Here is a 24,368-nt window from a genome sequence, read left to right on the forward strand (position 1 = left end):
GATGGGATACTCTGTTCCATGAGTCTTTTAAATGAACACTTAAAATGGAAAAAATATATTCATGTTGCCTTTGTAAGCAATATAATACAACAGCCATCATGTAAGGAAACAAACCTAGGTTTTGTTTAACCACCAGCAGCACACCCAGCTGTTTTTTACAAATAAACTTGAGGCAAGTTCTGTTTAAAAAAAAAAAAAAGAAGAAGTGGTTATGGCATTGTTCTTTCCATGTCTGTCAGCTGCAACCTTGCAAGACAGTCGTTCAACATTTTTATTAAATATTCCCTGTGAAGCAGACTCCCTGGTAAATCAATGTTTTCACTCAAGAGAAATGGTTACTTGAGAATTTATCGGGAATATTTTCCTAAGAGAAGCATTTGTAAGAACTGGGCGATTATCTAAGCCTATCCGGCAATGTCTGCCCACAGGCACCCATGGGCACCCAAATCTACTGATGCTCGAATCCCTTATATAACATGGTTCATAGTTACATATAATCTCATTTCACCCTCCTGTCAACTTTGATTTATCTCCAGATGGTCATAAGACCAAATATAATTACATGAAACACAGAGCTGTTCTGTTGTATCGTTTGGGGGACACTATTAAGGAGGAAAATTGACACATGTTCAGTCCCCATGGAGTTTTTTTTTTAATGATTATAGCTAATTATATGCTCATATACATGATTTTTGCCTTTGTTCTGAGGCATCAGAGTAAAATTGAATTGGCATATGGTTTTTGTCACATTAAAATGAACTGTGACGATAGCAGTGATGTTTTGGGGTGAGACAGAAACACTGCTCAGCTGTAAACTTACATAAAATATCAGAAACCAGGACCACCCTGGACTTAGGTCCAAAGCCATTCAGCTGTCCCCATTTTTTTCCTCCTCCCTTCTCTCCAGGTCTATCCTAGCGTACCACACACTACACTCACCTGAAGTCTTTGCCCCAACTCAAGAGGGCCGCCAAGTTCAACAGCAAACAGCATATAATGTAAGCAAGACAACCTTTCATGAGATTCCCCACTGCCCTGCACTGAGGGACTGCAAGGTTGTCCCTGTCCCTGATATGATAGTGTCACCATGGAATACAGTGTTTCTTTTGTAAGGCTCTGGGTCTCATAGATTTATAAAAATAATTTAAGGGTGCTTGATTAAAATTAGGAAGAGAAATGGTGATGTAAGTGAGCTTGGAATCTGCCACGATTGCAGGGAGATTTGAAGACAAGGCAGAAGGAAGGAAAGTTATATATAGTTCCTAAGTCGGAAACCAGAAAGTAAAGGCTCTGCCATGAATGCCTGTGAATGACTGCATAGGAAGGAGTTAGAGGGTTATCAGCACAAAACTCACAATGGGCACCACTACTCCTCCAATCAGCACAGAGCTCACTAAGGGCACAGTTTACTCCTCCAATCAGCACAGAGTTCACTAAGGGCACAGTTACTCCTCCAATCAGCACAGAGTTCACTAAGGGCACAGTTACTCCTTCAATCAGCACAGAGTTCACTAAAGGCACGGTTACTCCTCCAATTTCTTGTCTTCTCCAGCATGTCGTATTTATTTTCCTCTTTTAGCTCTAAGCTTAATGTAGGTGGGGTCTGTGATAGTTAATTTTGATTGACAACTTGATTGAATTAAGTGAGGCAAACCTCTAGAACATCTCCAGAGAGTATAAAGTTAGGGGGATGGGCCATTCTGGATGTGGACTGCACCATCCAATGGCCTGGGGTTCTTGACTAATAAAAATGACAAAAAGAGAAAGCCAGGTGTACATCCACATGTGTGTCTGTCTGCTCCCTGGTCTGTCTGGATGTGAGGCAAGCAGCTTTACACTCCTGCTGCTGCAACACCTAAAAGCCATTTCAGCCACCATGCCACCATGGACTGTATAACCCCAAACTGTGAGCCACCATGCCACCATGGACTGTACCACCCCAAACTGTGAGCCACCATGCCACCATGGACTGTATCACCCCAAACTGTGAGCCACCATGCCACCATGGACTGTATCACCCCAAACTGTGAGCCACCATGCCACCATGGACTGTATCACCCCAAACTGTGAGCCACCATGCCATCATGAGCCATATCACTCTGAACTGTGAGCCAAAGCAAGCATTTCTTCCATTAGCTCACTTCATAACATTCATCTTACCTCAAAACGCTCTCCAGCTTTGCCTGGAGAGGGAGGTACCTGCTGCCTACATTTGTTAAGGGTTTCACAGACTACTGACCATGTCATTTGCAAAGAGAAACACTGGCTATTGACAATGCCATTTGTAAAGGATATCATTGATCACTGGCTATTCTGTTGTGCCAAAGGATGTCAAACTATGGACCTTCAAGGTTCCAAAATGCCTAGAAATGACTGCAAATGACTTTTCTAATTTGCTTCTCTCCGCTGCCTGATGTCTCACAGGGGAAAGTGGGGGAGCTTATCATAATTGTGAACTGCTGTAGCAACTGAATTTGAGCCGATCTCTGATACTCTGCCTGTGTGAACTTGACACAGGACTCCCCATAGGTCCTTATTCCTCAGCTTAAAAAAAAAATACCAGATAATGAAAATTTCTCTTTGTACAATTTCTGCAAGCATTAAAGCTAGCTAAGAACTATCAAACACTTAAAAAAGTAGCCAGCATATAAAAGCACCCGGAACATAAGCTGTCTACACCAGCACCAGCACCAGCAATGCCAGCTTGCAAGGGCTCTGCGCTTGAAAGTGGCTACCTCAAAACTAGTATGAGGAACAAGGCCTTAGAGTGTACTAAGCCAGAACGTGAAATGTGCTCCCCCTTTCTCTTGCTCTCTCTTCCTCTCTCCCTCCACCCCCTTCTTTGCTGCTTTTCTCTCTTTTCTTTTCTACTGCCCCTGGGTGACGGAAGCTCCCTGGCTGAGAAGGATGCCCACAGAACTCTTGAATTGGCTCCGATTGCCCTGGCTGCCAGATCCATGCACCGAGTTGAGGAACAAAACAGGTAGTAAGTCTTCAGAGGGGAAACAAAGGCGCTCCTGAGGAAGAGGGTCCACTCACCCTGAGGTGAGCAGCGGTCCGCTTTAAGGCCGCCTCCCACCTCAGCCTTCCATTCGCTCCTCATTCATTCACTGTGCACTTCTTCAAACAAGGAACGCTTCATTCCACGAACACAGCGTGGGGCCCATCCTGCCCTTCCGGTCAACGCAGAACCACAGAGATGGAAAAGACACATCCTCTCAAGTCCGTAAAATTTGTTTTTTGGTTTTGTTTTGTTCTTATAGCCTAGTCTTCTACAAAAACGAATACTAGGAGTTTGTGCTTTGCGGGGAGCAGAGCCTTAGAGCTGTGCCCCCAGGGACAGAAAGGCTGTGTCACCATGGGGGAAGAGGGTGCATTTCTCTACAGAGCTAGTCATGGCATCCTCCGTGCCCGCTGCTGGAAAGGCAGAACCGAGCCTCAAGTGATCCCACTTCTGCTGTAGGTGGAAGGTAGCTCTGCACCACATCTCCCGCCCCGCCGGTGTGAAGTCGCCTGTAGCCGCCTGCTGGTGCATAGTGTGGCCCTGCTTTCCCAGAGTTTTTAACATGTTATTAGCATGTGTTCTTTGCAGGTGAAGCTAATTTCAAAAACGGTGTCAGGTAGCAGCAGCAAATGTGCTGTTTGGGGGAATTTTGTTTTTTCTTTTTTTTAAGTGGGGTACACTGGATGTCTCTACAATGTTGTTCAAATAACTGCAGAACCTGGAAAAGCTGTTGCTGCCACTGGAGTATAACATACTACTGCACACACACACACACACACACACACACACACACATATATATATATATGGGGGGTATATATATGTATATATATACATATATACATATATATCACTCCAATATATACACACATATAATATGTTAATGATATATCATATATAATTAAAATACATCATGTGTATATTTATATATAATATATAAATGTATATGATGTATTATATGTATATTTTGTTTATATAGTATTCATATATATTTGTGTATACATAAATATATTAAATGTATATAATATATTATATATGTATATATATGACCAGTAGTATGCAATATATATACATACACACATACACATATTGTGTGTGTGTTTGTATGTACAATTTGAATTTTTTGAAATTTTAGCTCTGCTGTTAACTTTGGCACAACATGACCCAATTTACCATGCTGGGTTAGCATTACATAGAAATTGATAGCCATATTGGTCTTGAAAATGTAAACTTATTTTTCCCATTTGAATAAGGGTAGCATTCAGTTCTAAGTACACGAGACACCGTCTACCTGAGGTTTGATTACATAAACTAATAAAGTATTGTTCAGATTAAAAGCGTAAACACACTGAATAAGGAACAAGTTATTTTTCCCCAAATACTCACACCCGACTTTACTTCCTGCTACACATTAAATGAAAGTTAATCTCTATGTGAGTGTTTAGAAAGTAGGGAATCACTTCAACTATTGTGATCAATGATGGTGCCTTAGCAGAGACTAAGGTTCGGTCAGCCCATGAAGACAGGTACTGACTCAGTGGGACTGTGGCTTTCTGATAAGAAGGCCAGAGGGCTGAGCTTGTGTGCTCTGACTTGCGGTGTGACATCTTGTGTCATGATGGAACCCTGTAGAATCCCCGCTAGCAAGGACATTGCAGCCTTCTCTCCGGCACCCCCACATTGAGACCCATGAGCCAAATAAGCCTTTGTTCTTTACAAACCGTCCCGCTTACAGTAATTATCAGCTATGGAGGCAGGAAGTGGACCAGGGTGCTCCTTCTGACACTGTGAAGGAAGCCGTTCTTGCTTCCCCGAGACGAGCAGCTGTCTGAGGTCACACAGTGACACATGTTAGTGAATCCCTCTACAAATGGCCACCTGGTGAGTGCTGGAATAACCTCATGGTGAATGTGTCCGGAATGCAGAGAAGACACACTGATGAGAACACGAGCCCAAAGCTGGGACACAGCAGCTGCAGAAACACATGACGCCTGAGGAGAAGCCATTGAGAAGCCGAGCCAGGCAAAGCAGCCTCGGCCTCCCTTCTGCACCTGCCACAGTCCATCCGAGGACACTCTTCCCTCGTCAGTCTGCTCTGGACTCCTTTAGCAAGTGTTCTGAGGCCCCTTGGTACCAAGAGAAGCAAGACTGGTCCCTGTTCCATGGAAGCTCGGTCTCACACAACAGCTGTGGCCTCCACACACTGTACGTATTTACCAAGTGCAAGGGATGAGGAGCAGGGGCAAGTGACAATGGAAGATGGTTAGATATTCCCAGGAGTGGCTGTCACACGCAGAATATTACTCAAATATTATTTCTGTTTTCAAAATTAATATTCATTTCATTTGCTACAAGATTTAAAATCTGATTTTCTTTTCATTTGTAATCGAGTTTATAAAATCTTATTTTAGAAAATGAATAGCAGGATGCTAGTGAGTTTCAGCTCTCTGCTAAGAAAACATTTATAATAATAATAATAATAATAACAATAAATGTAAAATGCAATCAGCCTTGTAAGCACTAGAGTTTAATAAAATCTTCCTGTGTACTTTTAAAAAAACTCATGGACCAGACAAACATGTGATGCAAGTCACAGATGATCTTAAATGTGCATCAGTCATTTGAGCAAAAATTGAACAAACCACTGTGTTTGCACAACAGCATCATCAGGTTTATCTGAATGTGCCAGTTTTTAAAATATTATACCTTTAAACATTACAACTACAATTAACCTTCCACAACTGTGGGTTCCACATTCATGAAGTCAACCAACTGTGGGTCAGAAATATATATGGGGGGAGGGAAACTCAATCTACTGTGAACATGTCCACAGTGAACATGTACATGGGGAGCACATACATGGTGAGCACATACATGGTGAACATGAACATGTACATGGTGAGCATGTACACATTGAACATGAACATGTACATGGTGAGCATGAACGTGGTAAGCATGTATATAGTGAACATGTACATGGTGAGCATGTACACAGTGAACATGAACATGGTAAGCATGTACACAGTGAACATGAACATGGTGAGCATGTACACAGTGAACATGAACATGGTGAGCATGCACACAGTGAACATGAACATGGTGAGCACATACACAGTGAACATGAACATGGTGAGCATGTACACAGTGAACATGAACATGGTGAGCATGCACACAGTGAACATGAACATGGTGAGCACATACACAGTGAACATGAACATGGTGAGCATGCACACAGTGAACATGAACATGCACATGGTGAGCACATACACAGTGAACATGAACATGGTGAGCATGTACACAGTGAACACAAGCATGTACATGGTGAGCACATACACAGTGAACATGAACATATACATGGTGAGCATATACACAGTGAACATGCACATGACACAGTGAACACGAACATGTACATGGTGAGCATGTACCTGATGATTGTATCCACAGTGAACATTACACAGCGAACATACACACTGTTCCTTTCTTCTTCACCATACTCCCCAGGTAAGACAATGTAACAGCCATTTACAGCGCATTGGCTTTGCTCATGACTGATAAAAAATACCTGACAGAGGTAATTGCCAAGGTTGACGTGATTAATTTTGCCTTGTGATTTCAGAGGATATAATCCAGCATGGGAGGAGGACATGGGGCTGGGGGCGAGGCTCTGCCATGGTGGTGGGAGCTTGCAGTACAACTCATTTCTTGTCAAGCTGCTAACAAATATTCACCATCATAGCATGATTAAGAAAAGAGGTGTATAGTTGACCCCAGCATCTCATAGGGTCCACCTGGACCAACTAGCAGAATGCAGTAAAACATCAGAGTCCTGGCATGAAGGCTCTCCACTAAATGCATCCAGCACCTCCCTCTAAACACAGCCTGCACAGTGTCTGCTCTGTAACTGATCGGAATAACAGACACAAACTCAGTTAGATGATGTAATAGCTGAGGACTAGAGATACCCCTGAGTGAGCAAACAAGTTAGTTAAGGAGCTAGGCCAAGCCAAGCGCAGGTGTGTGGGCTACACAGACATCCCTTTCTATGCGTGGTGGAGTCCGTCCTCTCAGGGCTCAGCCTGGTGTCTGGGGTCAGACAGCAATTAATCTAGATGCGTGAAGCCTCTCAGCCCAGATCCCAGTATGTGTCTCTGTGGTCCCTTCAAGACAAAAACTTACCTTGAAGATGGTTGACCCACTAAGAAAACAATTTTGCAGCTACAGCCGTTCTATTGAGTGCCTTGAGCCCTCGCACATACTAGTCTCTGTGATGAGCCCATCTCCATTAGAAACCACTCTTTAAACACCAAACACGTACAATTTATTTTACAGCACCAATATCAAGACAGTCATTGGGTTTGATATTCTGAAACATTTCTATATTTTATATCTTCCTTGTTTTATCTTGTCAGCTTGACAGGATTTAGAGTTGCCATGGAAATGCAACACCCACTGCATTTCTGAGGGAGTCTCCAAATATATTTAACTGAGGAAGACCCCCTGAACATGGATAAAGATAACTACTAATCCTGATCCCACGCCAGGCCTTTGTAAGTTACCGAATAGATGGGGCTTGGGCAGAATTCTGTAATCTCCTACAAACAGCACCACAGATGACAGCTGGTACGTCATCAGCATCCTTCAGCCAGATCATCACAGCAGGCATGAGTAATAGCGAACTTTTGTGAGCATCTTCCTTTCTGTGACACCTCGAGCACAGTTTATATAATGTCTCATTTGACACTGTCAGCTCTATGACGCAAGAATCGCTCCATTTTGTCGAGTTATTACATCCATCTATTGAAACGATTGTGAGGTTACACAAGCTTAATGGAAATCATCTTACCTCGAGCTGTATGTACTTTCTTATATTTTTCATAACTTTTGTATAAAATATGATCTAAAATGAAAATCAATAGAAAATGTATAAACTCACATAAGGGACTGGCTACTTTCTTTAGTCATAGTTTTGGTTTTAGTCAACTTTTGCCATGAACAAGAAAGCAGCAGACGTCTAATGAGTTCAAGTTAACAAATGTCATAAAATACATTGCTTTATTTTATTATTAATGTGTGCTTGTGCGTGATGTAAGTACATGCCGCAGTGCGTCTGTGGAGGCCATAGAACAACTTCATGAAGTCAGTTCTCTCTAGGTTAAACTCGGGTTTTCAGGCTTGAGCTGCAAGCTTCTTTACCGGTTGAGTTGTCTTGCTGGCCTCTAGTGCTATTTTTTCTCAATGTCTCCAGTTAGCGTACAAAGTAACGGACTTGGTGATAGCCTTTTATATGTATATGCCATTATCCCTGTGTACCTCCATTTTGTGATGAGAATGTTGGTGGACACGCAGGTGAAGGACCATGTCTGAAGTTCAGCCATGAGGAGACTCCAGGCCCCTTCAGCTGCACGGTTTCTCACCCTCATTCCCCTCTACCTCATTGCACAGCTTCTTCATTAGTAACCCTCACCGTTATGCCCAAACCATAGGCAATTATAGCTACAGTTTTAGAGATGTGAAAAATACATTTTTAAATGTTATTTGGGTACCAATCACCAAAAAGCAGTCGGTGTGATATAAAGGAAGAGAATAGGAGCTTTGGAGACAGGTGTGGCTGTATCTGTGGCCCCAGCATCAACCCTTCGTGCACCGAGACCCACTGGCTTTCTCTCTCTGAGCTGTGCTTCTCTGATGGTGAAATGGGATAAAAATACCAACTCTCAAAGGTTATCTAAAACCTGTAAAGCTCCTAGCTCAGCTGTAGCTGTGTCTCTGCCTCCTCTTGGGGATACAAGGAGATTGACTGACATCCTTGCTGTGTGAATTTGTAGATGATGACCCCGGTTGGCCAGGCTCTGCTTGGTGCTTATGATACGAATTCTTCTCTGACCTGCTGTTGCCACAGCTTAATTTTACTCTGAATGTCCGGGTCATTACCTATCCCAGGGTCTTCTCCAAACAACCAGGCCACAGAAAGTCAATGCAGGGCATCCTGGGAGCAGAACATCCAGCTACTGAGAGACAATTCAAGAATTTTTAACTAGAAGGCAGGATGGAAAATTCATTTTCCAATTTTGGAAACCACCCTTGTCATTTTTATTCTAAACTTAGAACTGATCTCAACTGCGGGACTCATAAAACTGCAAAATATTAGTGAGGCAGGTCCCGAGGAGCTGTGTTAGAGCAAGAAACAGCATAGACCAAGATGTCAGTCCCAAGGTGCCTGACCACCTGGGAAACCCTGGATAGGGTGTGCGTGGTGGGTGGTGTGTGTGTGTGTGTGTGTGTGTGTGTGTGTTGCTGAGGGTGGAATCCATGCTAGACTTGTGCTCTACCATAGAGCTGCATTGCCAGAATGGCCTTAAGTCTGTAATTTTACTTCCTCATCCACAAAACAATTGCAACTGTGTCTCCTGTTCCTATGGCAATCGGCGCTAAGAAGCAGAGCAGCAGGCTCAGCCACCGTCAGGGCCTGCCTGTCTTCTCTGTCTACACTTAACATGTACTCGGTGTAAGCCAGCGGGCAGTGAAACCACTGAATGGGACCACTCCATGGCTAGGAAGCTGCCAAGGCTGTCTGGGGGTGGGGGTGGAACAGAGAGGAGATCAAAATGGTAGAAAAGCAAGTGAATTTAATGAGACAGTCAGCAGGCTGATACAGGGTGCTTGGGTCGACCCAGAACTAAATGCCCTTGCCTAGGGTAGTTGACCTTTGGGGCAAATTAAGGGGGGCTCCTGGTGGTTTAAGGGGGGGCTCCTGGTGACTTAAGGGAGGCTCCTGTCAAACAGTTATTCATCTTTAGGGCCCTGTTTACCCAGTAACAACCCCTCTGCTTATCTAGCCAAAGCCTTTCTGTTCACGACATTGTCACCAGCACTGCCGTTTGAGGGCAGCTTTGGACCTGACACCCAGGAATGCAGCCTTGCTCCAAAGCAGCAGCAGATGTCTGGTGAAGAGGAAGCGTGTTCGACAAAACATCAGAGCGGGAGCCGACAAGTCCCACAAGGCTGCCTTGAGTCTGGTGTCAAGATGCATCGTGGACCAAGATTTAAAGTCGGCTTTCATTAAACCCCCACCAGTCTACTGAAACTGGAAGAAGCCATATGCACAGTGCCCCCGAGGGAAATCCCTCGGAAATCTCCCCCACTTGTTCCTTTGGTTTTAGTGGGGATTAAGTCTGAACACCTCAGCTGGTTTAATGAGTGGTTGTGTAAGTGAGTGTGCGTTCAAAAATCTGGGCATAGCTCATTTTTTTTCCTTAGGTCCCAACTTTTTGTGCCCTCTGCAAGGAACTTTGTGGCATGTAAGTAATTATGGAGAAACTACAGTTCTGAACACTTTCCTGAATTATTTTATTTTCTATGGAGAACAGTATGTCATCTTTTAATTCAGCATGATACCCTGTACATAATGTTTTTACATCCCTGAAAATAATTCTAGTAACTGTTGGAAGATATTCATATTCTTTGAGTATGAGCTTTGAATAGATGCTGTTATTCATCGCTTTTCTATTTTTTCCTATTTACTTATTTTTTCATTTAAGGAGGACACATGTGTGCCACGGTACCTGTTGGGGCGGCTGACCAATCCCTGCGCTGAGGGGCGTGGCCGCTCCAGGGGCAAAAGATACCTTTAAAAAGAACCGGGTGTGGGATAGGCGCCTCTGTTTTTTCTCCCTCTTGGTTTGCTGCTCTTCGCTGGAACCTTGGCTCTGTAAGTTTACCCCACTTCCTTCCTTTATTAAAGCTGATTATTTCGGATAAGGCTGGTTTTTGATTATTTCCCATTGCCGCCCAACCGCCTCGCTACGCTACAGGTACCCATGTGAAGATAAGAGGACAACTTTCTGGTCAGTTTTCTCCTTCCACCCTGTGGCTTTCCAGGATCAAACTCAGGGCCTCGGGCTTGGCGCCAGGCACCTTAACCCCCTGAACCATCTCATAGCGCGAAACCCAGAAATCACAGGAAAAAAAGACAATGCCAATGCTTTCGCTTGCATTAGCCAACAAGAGCGGATACTGAAGGAAGGGATAGAAAATTAAAGTCAACATGCATATGGAAAGGAAAGTATATAAAATACGATGAAGTAAAATACACTCTAGCCCAACAGCTGCCGAATAGTCCAGGTGGGGAGCAGCATGCTGTGACAGTCTGACTGGTGACGTCATCGGCACGTGATCTTAAGAGGTGAGATGCAACATATAGTAAACTGTTATTCATAATCATTCCAAGTCAATAATAATAATACAATAGCTGATAGAAAGGGAGGCAGGAAGTTTTAACAGTGGGAAGAGAAATGACCAGTGATTGAGTGAGACTCCATCTTAAACTTTTATAATCTAAAATTAGAGTAGGGTGGACCAATGAAAGCCTCTGTCCACCTAAGAGAGAAAATGCTAAACATGACTAGCCTGGGGAATCTGGGTGGAGGAAACAGGAGCGTTCCTCTCTACGCTTCTGAAGCTTTTGTGACCATTTGAAACTATTTTCCCAAAGGTTAAAAGTGATATCTTGGGAATCTTGGGCAAAATATCTCAACCACTGTGCAAAAGGATAGAGGTTCCTCAAAACGGTTCAGCACAGAAGCGCCATATAGTCTTCTGTGTGCACCCCACAGGACCGAAGAGCACGGGCTCCGATATGTACAGCCATGTTAACTTCATTATTCACATTAGGCAAAGTGGAAGCCATGTGAATATCCACTGGTTACAGATAAGCGAGACTTGACCTCTCCACACAGTGGGATAGGATTTGGCTTTCGAAGGAACGAAGTCTTCAGGGCATGGTATTGAGTGCCTTTCTCCCAGCATGTGGGAGACAGAGGCAGACAGGGTTCAAAGCCAGCCTGGTCTACATACAGAGCTCCAGGCCAGCGAAGATACATAGTGAGACACGGTCTCAAAAAAAATGAAAGATGGGCTGGGTGTGGTGTCACATACCTTTAATTTCAGCATTCGGGAAGCAGAGGCAGGTGAATCTCTGAGTTCAAGGCCAGCCTGGTCTACAGCGCAAGTTCCAGGAAACCTTGTCTTGAAAAAAAAACAAAGTAAATAGATTAAAAATAAAAGTAAAAGTAAAGAAAGCATCTCTAATACATACTGCAACATGGCTGAAGCCTGGGCACATGGGAAGTAAAATAAGGACAAAGTGGATTAAAAACCATTTTGAACAATCAAGGTCCTGTTGTTAGGGGTTTTGAGGCAAAGAAGGGGAAGGTGTTTGATGGCAATGGAATTTCAGTTTTGCAAGACAAAAAATATTCTAGATACTGAGAGCAGTGACTGATATGAGCTGCTGCCTTTCATTCAGGTTCACTCTGTAACGTGGAAGTGGGTTGAGCTTAGCCTCAAGATTCCGTGTTTGGAAATGTAGAGAGGCGGCTACAGGAGGTGACTGGGTTGGGTGTGAGAGCTGTGCGCTTAGAAATGGATTATCTCAGGGAACCCTTAGACTGAGGGCTCAACGGGAACTAGTCCAGCCCGCCATGGAAGTGTGTACAGAGGGTCTCTAAAAACAACAACAGGCAGCCGGCCTACCGAAGAAACCTGGGAGGGAGGGAGGGAGGGAGGGAGGGAGGGAGGAGCTAGAGCCACCATATAGTCCAGCTAAAGGTGCATTATCAGAACGACCCCAAGTCAACTTCCTACCAGCCACCTTGCTTGCCCAACTTTGCAGCTGTATTGGTGAGGACAGCAGATTGTGGAACTGAGTGTCCAACTGCAGAGAGATGGATAGGGAAGGCGTGGCATCTATTTAAACAGTGGGATTTGTTTTCAACCGCAAAGAATGAAATTCTGTTTGTTTGTTTGAGGGATTTTGTTGTTTTGTTTTGTTGTTTTTGGGGGATGGATGCTCCTAGAGATCTTTACATTAAATAAGTTAACCCAGTTTCAGAAAACCCAAGTGTCCTTTGTTTCTCTCATTTATAGCTCCTGGATTTTATATAGATAGTCATGCATGTCCATATGAAATGAAAGCAGAAGTAAAACTGGGGAGCCGAGGGTGGGGATCCTGCCGTAGGGAATTCTGGTCGCTTTGATAATTGCTCAGACTGGGACTGATAGCTCCAGGCCGCGTTTGCAGCGGCTTCAGGAACAGCTGCCTGCCTGACATCTGGTCACATGGCGGCGCTGCAGGATCGTTTAAAAGGCAAAGGGGTTGCAGATACAAACTCAAACTGGGCGTGTTGGAGAATCACTGGGGTTCCTAGCCTCTGCTTCGCAAACTGAGAACAGTGCAAGGAGGACACCCCCACACTCCCAAAGAACCACAGAAAAAGCCAGAGTAGACCCTCCTGGATTTCAGCAACACCTGCGGTCCTGCGAGCACAAAGGCCCGGTCACAGCCCCAGGGACTTCTCAGTCTCCAGGGCCCTCAACCATATTCATTGCTGCTCTATCCGTAATAGCAGGAAACCGGAAACAGTTAGAAGTCTGTCAACAGAAGAATGGATAAAGAAAATGTGGTACATTTATACAGAGGAATGTTATTCAGTTATTTTTAAAAAAATTTTTAAAAAAATCATGAAATTTGAGAGCAAATGATGGAGCTAGAAAAAAATCATCCTGGTGAGATAACTGAGACACAAAAACACAAATATGGTATCTATCCATGTATATTCAGATGTTAGCTGTTGAGCCATCAATAAGCAGGCTACAGTCCAATACCACTGAGGTTAGATATAAAGGACACGGGGATGGGCGAATCGAATAGATAGTTAAGGATGTACTGAGAAGGGAGGACATGTGGGGAATCTGGATCAGTAGGATCAAATGAAGACAGTGAGGCCATGATACACTTATAGATCAGTGCCTTGCTTAGCTGTCATCAGAGACGCTTCCTCCTGCAGCAAATGGGAACAGATGCAGAGACCCACAGCTGGGCAGTGTACAGAGTGGCAGACCTCGGAGCACTCAGTGCTAAGTGGGATGTTTCCACGAACACACACACACACACACCCCACACACACACACACACACACACACACCACACACACACACACACACACACACACCACACACACACACACACACCACACACACACACACACACACACACACCACACACACACACACACCACACACACACACACACACACACACACACACACACGCCCCTCCAGGGCTCAGAGAGCTCTGAGGAAAAGGAAGAAGAAAGATTGTTAAGAGCCAGAGGGATGGAGGACACCAAAGAAGCAAAGCTTTCTAAAGACGACTGGGCTGGCACACACACGAATTCACAGAGCCGGGGCAGTAGGCACAGTATCTGCACAGGTCTAAGCAAGATGGGTTTCCAGGGCAGAAAGGGAAATTAGACACAACCCCCTATCCCTAACCCAGATGCTGTCTCCAATGGGTAACCCTTGGGCAAAGGAAAAAAATTAGTTTTCTCCAAAGGAGTCTCATTGGGTATACAAGGCACACTGACCGGCAGGCCCCAACAGTAGAGAGCAAACACAAAATGAACTCAGTGGTGGTTTTGGAGGTTTCTTGTCTCACTGCGGCTTTCTCTGGCCTTTTTATCCCTTACCTTATACTTATAGATCTTTTGCTTATATATTATGGTTTCTGATTACGTTTTTATGGGTTTTCTGTGCATGTGAATGTATATGTGTTTCTTGTGATTTTCTTTGGTTCCTTTTCCTCCTGTGTGTATCATATTTATTATTAATAATTATTATCAATTGTTTTAGAAGCTTGTTTGTATTCTAATGAGAGAGAAAGGGTATGAATTTGGATGGGTGAGGAAGTAGGGGGGAGCTAGGGAAGCTGAGGGAAGGAAGACCCTTATCAAAATATAGTGTACAAAAATGTTTTCAATAAAAACTACAATTAAATTAAAAAGTTAGCTAGGCAGTGGTGGTGTATTCCTTTAATCCCAGCACTCGGGAGGCAGAGGCAGGTGGATCTCTGTGAGTTCGAGGCCAGCCTGGTCTACAAGAGCTAGTTCCAGGACAGGCTCCAAAGCTACAAAGAAACCCCGCCACAAATAATAATAATAATAATAATAATAATAATAATAATAATAATATAAACAATAAGAACAATTCTTCCAGAGGTGGCATTGTGGCACATGCCCTTAATCCCCAAACTCAGGAGACAGAGGCAGGTGGACCTCCATGAGTTTGAGGACTGCCTGGTCTATATAGCAAGTTCTAGGTCAGCCAGAGTTGCCTGGTGAGACCCTGTCTCAAATTTTTTTTGTTCCCAGAAATTGAATGTAAACAGTATTTCTCTAAGAAATAACTCTCATGTAGAGTTTTAAGTGAATAAGCCATAAAGGATATTCCTCCTAGGGCTTGTATGTGAATGGACAGGGTGAAATTTCCACGGGAGTACAGCCTGATGCCATCGGCCCTGTGAGCGGTGGGCTAGCATGAGCAGACTTGGGACAAGGGCCGTGGTGAATAGAGGCCTGAGTGGGGTGAGGGTGGACTGTCCCAGCTCTGTCACCGCTACTGCGGTCAGTCCCAGCATCACTCAAATGAGGTGGCCCCAATGGAGTCTGCGGGAAGTCAGCGCTGCTCTGAGATGACTGGGTCTCCTTGGTGTGTCTGTCCCCGGGCTGTGCAGTGTGCCCTCTGGCAACACTGTACACAAATGGAGGCCACATGGCTGGTGTGGGATGTAGCTTTGTGTCATGGCTACATTTCTGGGTTGAATTTTGACCAGATGTTTTCTATTTCCTATATAAGTGTTTAAAAAAAAAACTAAGGTGCTGGGATTTTAAATCAAAAAGCACCTTCCAAAGATCAGGTTTGGGGCAAGCAAGATAGCTCAGTAGTTAAGAGCACTTGCACAACCTGTGCAAGTGTGGCAACCTGTGCAAGTGTGACAATCTGTGCAAGTGTGACAACCTGTGCAAGTGTGACAGCTTAGTGCAAGTATGGCACCCTGTGCAAGTGTGACATTAGTGCAAGTGTGGCAACCTGTGCAAGTGTGACAACTTAGTTCCCTGACAAAAGAATCCTCTAGAACTCTGGTATCAGAAAGCCTGGAACACAAGGCTTGACAGCAGCAAGAGAGCCTCTGCCTTGATGAGGAAGGAGAAAACTGACCCAAAAAGTTCTCTTCTGTTCTCCACAGAAGTGCTGAGGCATGCCTAAGTCTACACACACACACTCACACCCTCATATACACACTCGCACACAGTCTCACACACACTCACACACTCATATACACACTCACGCACAGTCACACACACACACACACACACCTGACTTGGAGCCTTTAGGAAGAAGTTAGGTCACTGGGACATGCCCTTTAAAGGGACCCTGTCTTTTCCTCTCTCCTGACTTCCTGGCTGCCCTGAGGCCCGCAGTGTCTCTGATAGATGCTCCCACCACAGTGGCCTGTCACCTCATCCTTGGGCCACAGGCCCAGGACGAATCTAATGGCTGTTCACTGAAGCTTCTGGAACCTGAACCAAAACAAACTGTTCCTTCTTTTAATTTGCTTTTTGCGGGTATTTTGCCACAGCAACAGAGCCCTGACTCCTATACTAGCTAAAATGTGTCCCTACTAGACACGGGCTAGACTAAACAACAAACAACTTCTTTATCCCAGTCTCAAAGATGCCAGATCTCTCAGAGTGCTTAAGGCATGGGATGTACTCAAGGGCTAGAAGGATGAGGCTTGTGGGAGGGGCTCAGAGCAGACAGCGTGGTGTCCTGCAGCCATCACCCTTCCTGCCTAAGAAGAGGAACCCTCTGCTCTCCACTTTCCTCCAGTCTGACAAATATTTCGCCAGAGCCAAATCAACCTTGCAGATTTTACAATGTGGATCCTGTTTCCAGCTAGATCTAAAACAAAACAAAACTTTGCATGAAGCGAGTCAAGAAAAAGTCTTGTCTCTGGACAAGACATAGGCCCTGCAGAGAGCCAGCAGCTGCCCCAGCTGGTCACTCCAGTCTGGCACCCTGAGCCCATTCTCACATCCTTCTCATCCACGCTTGGTGCCCTTCCTCTCAGACATCATCTTTTGTGCAGGGAACCAGCCACGTTTCTCGTCACCATTAACCCTGCATTGAGCACACACACAACAGGCTGGGATGAATGCCCCAGGATGGGACTTTCTGCAGAAGAATGAAGCGTAATTTGTGGACAAAGCATTGGCCATAGCACAGGAAGATGTGCTGCAATCTGTGGGGGTGTCTGAGAACACAGACTGAACCAGCTTCAGCTGACAGCTCTCTCTCTCTCTCTCTCTCTCTCTCTCTCTCACACACACACACACACACACACACACACACGCACACAAACACACACACTAAATAAAACTAATGTAAACTAGCAAACTAGCACTGGCCCATGCTCAAGGCCTGAGCATACGCAGCCACATCCCTTCTGTGACTCTCACAAGCAAGACAGAACACTTTGGTTTATAAGAAGAATATCTTAGCCAGGCAGTGGTGGTGCACTCCTTTAATCCCAGCACTTGGGAGGCAGAGGTAGGTGAATCTTTCTGAGCTGGAGGCCAGCCTGGTCTACAAGAACTAATTCCAGGACAGGCTCCAAAGCTACAGAGAAACCCTGTCTCAAAAAACAAAAACAAAAAAACAAAAGAAGAAGAAGGAGAAGGAGAAGAAGAAAAAGAAGGAGAAGGAGGAGAAGGAGAAGAAGGAGAAGGAGAAGAAGAGGAGGAGGAGGAGGAAGAGAAGGAGGAAGAGGAAGAAGAGGAGGAGAAGGAGGAGGAGGAAGAGGAAGAGGAGGAGGAGGAGGAGGAGGAGGAGAAGGAGGAAGAAGAAGATTTTGACTTCCATCACAACCCAGCTGACCTGGAGTGTCCAGTGCTCTCACTGGAGTCTCTTAGCAATGTAACTTCAGAAGCCACCAAAGTCCTTCAGATGACAAGCATGAAGACACTCTCTTAAGAAGATTGTAGCCAAGCTTGGGTGCTTTCTCCTTTCCCTAAACACCCCCTGTTCCATTAACCCCCATATTTAAACCTATGTCTTAGAATATTCTCCTTAATAAATCACAATTGTGCTTCACACTGGCTCATACTGAAATCCTTCTCTGAGGTGAACTCAGGAATCCAGGCTTCCCCGAGCAGTAGACCATAGAATTCCCACCAGGAATGAGAAGTTAACATTGGTGATGGAATTATCACCTATGTGCTATGTACACTGGTGTCCATGCCATCACTCTCTGTAACATGAGGGCCTGATTGTTGGGGTTTCTGTCCTGCCCAGTCCTTGTTCTGCCCAGTTCCCCAGGTCCCAAAGAAAATCACACAGAGGTCTCCATAAGTTATAAACTTATTGGCCCATTAGCTCAGACTTCTTATTAACTCTTATAACTTATATTAACCCATTATTCTTATCTATGTTAACCACATGGCTCAGTACCTTTTTCAGTGGGGCAGGTCATATCCTACTTCGGTGTCTGGACAAGACTAGGGAGGAATGGGCTTCCTCCTTCTCAGAATTCTTCTGTTCTCATTGACCCACCTCTACTTCCTGTCTGGTTGTCCTGCATATACTTCCTGCCTGGCTACTGGCCAATCAGTGTTTATTTAAAACGTAATTGACAGAATACAGAATTGTCCCACACCAACTCTCTGCCAGGGTCTGCTAAGACAGTGTTTCTCACTGCACCTAGAGTGTGGTGGCCAGCAAGCAACTTTCTGTTGCCAGCAAGATAAAGAACTCTCAGCTACTTCTCTAGCACCATTTCTGACTGCATACTGCCATGTCCCACCATGACAATAATGAACCTCTGGACTGAAAGCAAGCTCCCCCAATTAATTTTTTTCTTCATAAAAGTTGCCATGGTCATGGTGTCTCTTCCTAGCAACAGAAACCCTCACTAAGACAGGAGCCCATCAGGGCCTGCAGAAAGCCAGGACATGTGGAGAAATACAGTGTTCTGCAGGACGGAATGCAGGGCACCCAGGACTCCTCTGAGAAGTAGAGGCAGCGAAGGATGAGGTTTTGTGTGACATTGCATTTTTCCTCCTTCAGGTACATGGAACCACTGAGGGTAGTGAGCAGTGTGATAGGCCTACCCTGGGAAACAGACCTACAACTAGTCCACAAACTCTATTTCTTGGTTTGTTAATCTCTGTTTTAGTGTTTGGTCTTCAGCTTCAGTTATAGACTAAAAGTCCATAGTGATGGAAGTCAGGAAGTTGGACCACTCAAGAAGCCCAGGCTACTGTTGTGTTTGCTTTCAAATGCTGGTTATAGTCTTCGCTTTTTCTCACTGGTTTAGTGGAAGATCAAAGTGAGATGGAAGCAGAGAAACGAGGGTGTGGAGCTATTGCTCCTGAACTCCATCAGTTAGTTGGTGTCAAAACAATTATAGACAAGGGCCGGGAGACAGCCCAGCACTTAAAGTTCTCACTCAACAAGCATGAGAACCAGAGTCCCATCCTGCACGTACAACCGAGGTGGTGGCAGGCATCTAGGAAAGAAAGACAGGGGAGGTGTACAATTTTATAAGTCATCAAATCTTTCATTTTACTTTACATTTTAAAATCCTGGCTTCAGAATTAAGGCTCAAGAGTTGTAGAGCACCTGCCTAGCATTCTGATATCCCAGGTTCAATTCTCAGACTCAAAACTTAAAATGCTAACATCAATCGCTAATTGAGAGTTTCTGGCATCGCTGTCTGCAGTGTGGTGTGGGCACTGGGACTTTTAAAGACTCTCCAGTAGAACTGTACATGCAGCCATGTATAAGCCACTCTTCCAACCTTGGGGACTTCACCAGTAAATTCCTGTAACTCCAGCAGTGACAACCGATTCACCAGTTACCATGCTAATACAAGAGAAAGACAGAGGAAGCTCATGAGTGTGACAACTATCCCAGTAACAAAAGGGAAACCTGTTAAAGGACACAAAAGCATCCACTGAAACTTTTATGAATAAATGTATAGAAACAATAAAGAAAATAACACAGAACTATTTAAACTAGGTAAGAAAAAAAACAAATAGGATTTATGTCAAGACTTGGAAGGTGGAGGTGGGCATGGGAGATTACATTTGAGATCTTAGCACCCAGGAGACAGAGGCAGGAGGAGTGCTTGGGTTTGAGGCCAATGACCAATGAGTCATGGGTATAAAGGAAGAGAGGGCTGAACCTCATACTATGTCATAGAGGCAGATAGACAAGCCAATAAAGACACGCAGACTTGGTATTGGATACACATAAGAAAATATGAAGGTGAAAGACTGGTCAACATATTAGTGCTTATAGAAATATCAATGAAAACTGTAACGAAGCCAGCACAATGGCTCATACCTGTAATCCCAGTAGGAGCTCTGCTGAGTTTGAGGCTAGCCTGGGCTACAAAGCAAGTATAGGCTACAGAGTGCGACTGTGAGTCACACAAAACAGAACGAAACAAACGCCCTAAACTGTGTCTATTCACCAAGTCAGCTAGTATCAAAGCCAGATCCACTTCATACCAGGGCTCCTAATTCCAGTACTTGTGGAATCTTCTGTGTCGAAAGACCAGTTTTTGTTTTTTAATTTCTAGTCTACTGTTGACTCTTTCTTTCAAAAATACAGTTTAAAAACCCCAAAGACATTTTTTAAAGGAAAAACACAAAGCCCAAGTGCCCAGGTCAGAACACAGCTTAACTGGTGGGAAGGGAGAAAGCCCAGGACACAGAGTTACCAAACAACACATCTATCGAAAGTGTGCACAAAGGTCATTAAAACAGACAGTTTTTACATGAGTGTGTGTGTGTGTGTGTGTGTATGAGAGAGAGAGAGAGAGAGAGAGAGAGAGAGAGGGAGGGAAGAAGAGAGAGAGAGAGAGGGAGGGAGGGAGGGAGGAAGAGAGCAAGCGGGAGGGAGGGAGGAGCGAAGAGGGCGGGAGGGAGGAAGAGAGACGAGGGAGGGAGGGAGGGAGGAAGACGGAGGGAGGGAGGGAGGTGAGGGAAGGGAGGGAGTGGGAGGAGGAAGGAGGGAGGGAGGAGAGAGAGAGAGGGAGGGGAAGAAGAGAGCGAGGGAGGGAGGGAGGGAGTGCAAGAGAAGAGAGAGATAGGGAGGAGAGAGGGCGGGAAGGAAGAGGTGAGGGAGGAGGAGGGAGGGATGGGAGGAAGGAGGGAGGGAGAGAGGAGAGAGAGAGAGGAGGGAGGAGAAGAGAGAGAGAGGGAGGAGGGCGGGAGGGAAGGGAGGGAGGGAGAGAGAGAGAGAGAGAGAGAAAGAGAGAGAGAGAGAGGGAGGGAGGGAGGGAGAGAGAGAGAGAGAGAAAGCCAGGTATGGGGCTCACTTGTAAACCCAGTCTTTGGGAAGATGAGTCAGGAAGACGGAGAGTTCAAGACCAGCCTGGGCTACAGGGCAAAACCCTGCCCTTCCCCAAGTGTGTCGATGCCCACTTTGTGACGCAGAGTGCCTATGCATGTTGTTGACAGTGCAGTGCACAGAAGAGGGCATGTCTGAGTTGTCCCTGCATCCTTTGTGTTTTGAAATACACCGCATACTATAAACCTGCCAGTCTGAAGTTTGTGCTTCAGAGGTTCCTGGCGTTTTTCATAAGCAACCACATCAATACTGTCTATTCCAGGGGGGGTTTCACCACCCAACATCCCTTGCTTAATACCACTCATTCTCTATGGTCCCCTTTCCCTAACTCCTGGTAATTGCTAATTTAGTCTCTGTCTTCTTGGTTTTGCCTATAACACTTACATAAATGAAGTAATACACAGGAGCCGCCTATATTTGCTTCTTTTTTGAAGCTAACAAAGGATCTCCAGGCTCCATGTATGTCGTGTGTATGCCGATTACTCATCCCCTTTGTGTTTAGACACTCGTCTGTCAATGGAACATTAGCCTACTTCCAATTTTTTGCCAGGCAGTGGTAGCACACACCTTTATTCCCAGCACTCAGGAGTCAGAGGCAGGCAGATCCCTGTGAGTTCGAGGCCAGCCTGGTCTACAGAGTGAGTTCCAAGACAGCCAGGACTACACCGAGAAACCCTGTCTCAAAAGAAAAAAAGAAAAGAAAAGAAAAAGAAAAAGAAAGCTTATTACAGGCATTCTGGTATACATTTAGTACCACACTGTTACTACTTGCATTTCCCTAGTGACTGACGGTCGGCATCTTTCCCCATGCTTGGTAGCTACCCACATGTGTTCTTCTGAGAAATGGCCACGTAAATCATTTGCCCCCTTTTCTGTAATTGATGTGTCATACAAGTAGAGGAATCTATACGTATCCTTTTGCACTGTGGCATGTGAGAGACTGTCACATGTTCTGGATCAGAGATGCTCACCAGATGGATGATTTACAGATACTGTGTTTCACCTTGTGACCTTTCTTCATAGTGTCCTTTAACTCACAAAAGACGCCTGGCGCTGACAAAGCCCAAGTTGACAATTTTGATTTTGGTTACTTATATATTTGAGGTCATATTGAAGAAACATTAACAAAATCATAAAGATATGTGTTTTCTTTTAGAAATCGTGTACATATTAAATGTAGGCCTTATCCATTGCTAGTTGGTATTTTCAAATGGTGGGAGGTAGGAGCCCAAGCTCATGCTTTATTTGGGGATGTCTGACTCTGCAGATGGCTGCTAGAAAGATGGCATGGCCCCACTTAGTAGACCTGGTGTTTCTGGCAGGGTTATTTGTCCGTGAACGCAGACGCTTACCCCTGTTCTGTCACCACCTCTGTCGAATGTCTGTCGTCATCACTGTGCCAGACCGTCTTAAAGACTGCAGCTTTGCGGGAAAATGTGAAACCGAAAAGTGAATTCACAAGATGGTCCTGGATTACGCAAGGAGGCAAACCTAGCAAGCTGCGGGGTAGCCAGCCAGTACGCAGCAGGCCTCCACCGTCTGCTTCGGTTCTTGCCTCCAGATTCTGCCTGTTTCTATTTGGCCTCCCTGGATGATGGAGTGTGGTTGAAACATAAAACAAATAATCCCTTTCCCCAAAGTTGTTTCTGGTGATGGTGTTCATCGTGGCAAGAGAGATCATGCGAGGACACCTTGGTTTTTGAGATAGAGTTTCACACTGGAATTCACCAAGTAGGACAAACAGCTAGCCTTCAGGCCCTAGGGATCCTCCTGTCCCTACCTCCCCAGGGCTGGATTGTAGAGATGTGCCATGATGCCTGGCTTGTTGTGTGGATTCTAGGGCTCAAACTCAGGTCCTTTTACTTAGACAACAATCCCTTTACCAACTGAGCCATCTCCCAGTCCCCGAATAGGACCTCTCTGGGGGGAGGGGTAGAGTATGAAAGTCAGGCTGCCACTTTTGATCATTTATAGTGTTTTGTATTTGCTGACTTTGCTCCTCAATGTATGTATTGTTGTGGTGCACTATTCATCTTTTTAAAAAATTGTTTGTAAGAATGTCATGTTTGTAAGTATGTAAGTGTGGTTTGCACATGCCTGAGGCATGTGCTTGGTCAGAGGACAACTTTGGAGAGTCAGTTCTTTTCACTATGAACTCCAAGAACCAAACCTAAATTGGCGGGATTAGGCAATAAAACCCTTTTACCCACTGAGCTATCTAGCCAGCCCTCTACTGTGAAAAAAAAAAAAAAAAGAAGAAAATTAGACATTTAGATTCCTTGATGCAGGAAGAAAACATTGATTTTTTTTTTTTAATCCTTTAAAATTGAAACATGGATAATAATGCCCTTGGGGCAAATGATCAGAATTGACTTTGTTTTTTTTTCTATGAAAGGTCAGACCCAAGTAGAAGACTATTTTACAAGGGGACCACTGGTGACGTGGTGGCGTCAAGAACTCAAGCCAGCGTAGCGGGAAGTCTGCATCTCTCCCAGAATAGAACCGTGAAAAGGAGACTAAGCAACTGTTGGTGTCGGAAGGAGCACCAGATAGCTGTGTTGCATGGTTGCCATGGACGAACCCAGCAAACACAAATAATTCTCAGGGAAGCAACTGCCCCAGAAAAAGGAGATGACAAGCAAAGTCGCTAATGTTACCGGCTGCCGTCATCTGTTTGTACAAGAACCCTGCCAAAGTCACCTCCAAGGGCTTGGGGTTTAGATCTTGGGGAGAGTCTTCCAACTTGAGCAGAAATTGAGAAGGTGCTGGCTGAGGGGTGCTGGCCTTGTGGCTGGTTTAACAATTCACTGAGGGCACTGCAAAGCTCCTGGGAGCTTCCAGGACAATTTTGGGTAGCCAGCTTTCAAACATGGACTCCTTGTCAAACGAAGTGGGATGTGAACAGGGGTAATAAAGCCACAGGGTATTCACACAGCCAAGCAGGACCACACTTACAGCTTTGCTCAGCAGGAGCAAATGAGGAGGCATATGCCTGCCTTTTGCTTGAATCCATCCACAATCCCCATATAAAGGTGCAAGCTTGCCTGCCAACAACTGTTTGTTGCTGGAGTTGTATGGAATCACTACAGTTAACCCTCCATCTCTCTGGGCTCT

This window comes from Arvicola amphibius, chromosome 13 (genome assembly GCF_903992535.2).
Source record: "Arvicola amphibius chromosome 13, mArvAmp1.2, whole genome shotgun sequence".
Taxonomy (NCBI): Eukaryota; Metazoa; Chordata; class Mammalia; order Rodentia; family Cricetidae; genus Arvicola; species Arvicola amphibius.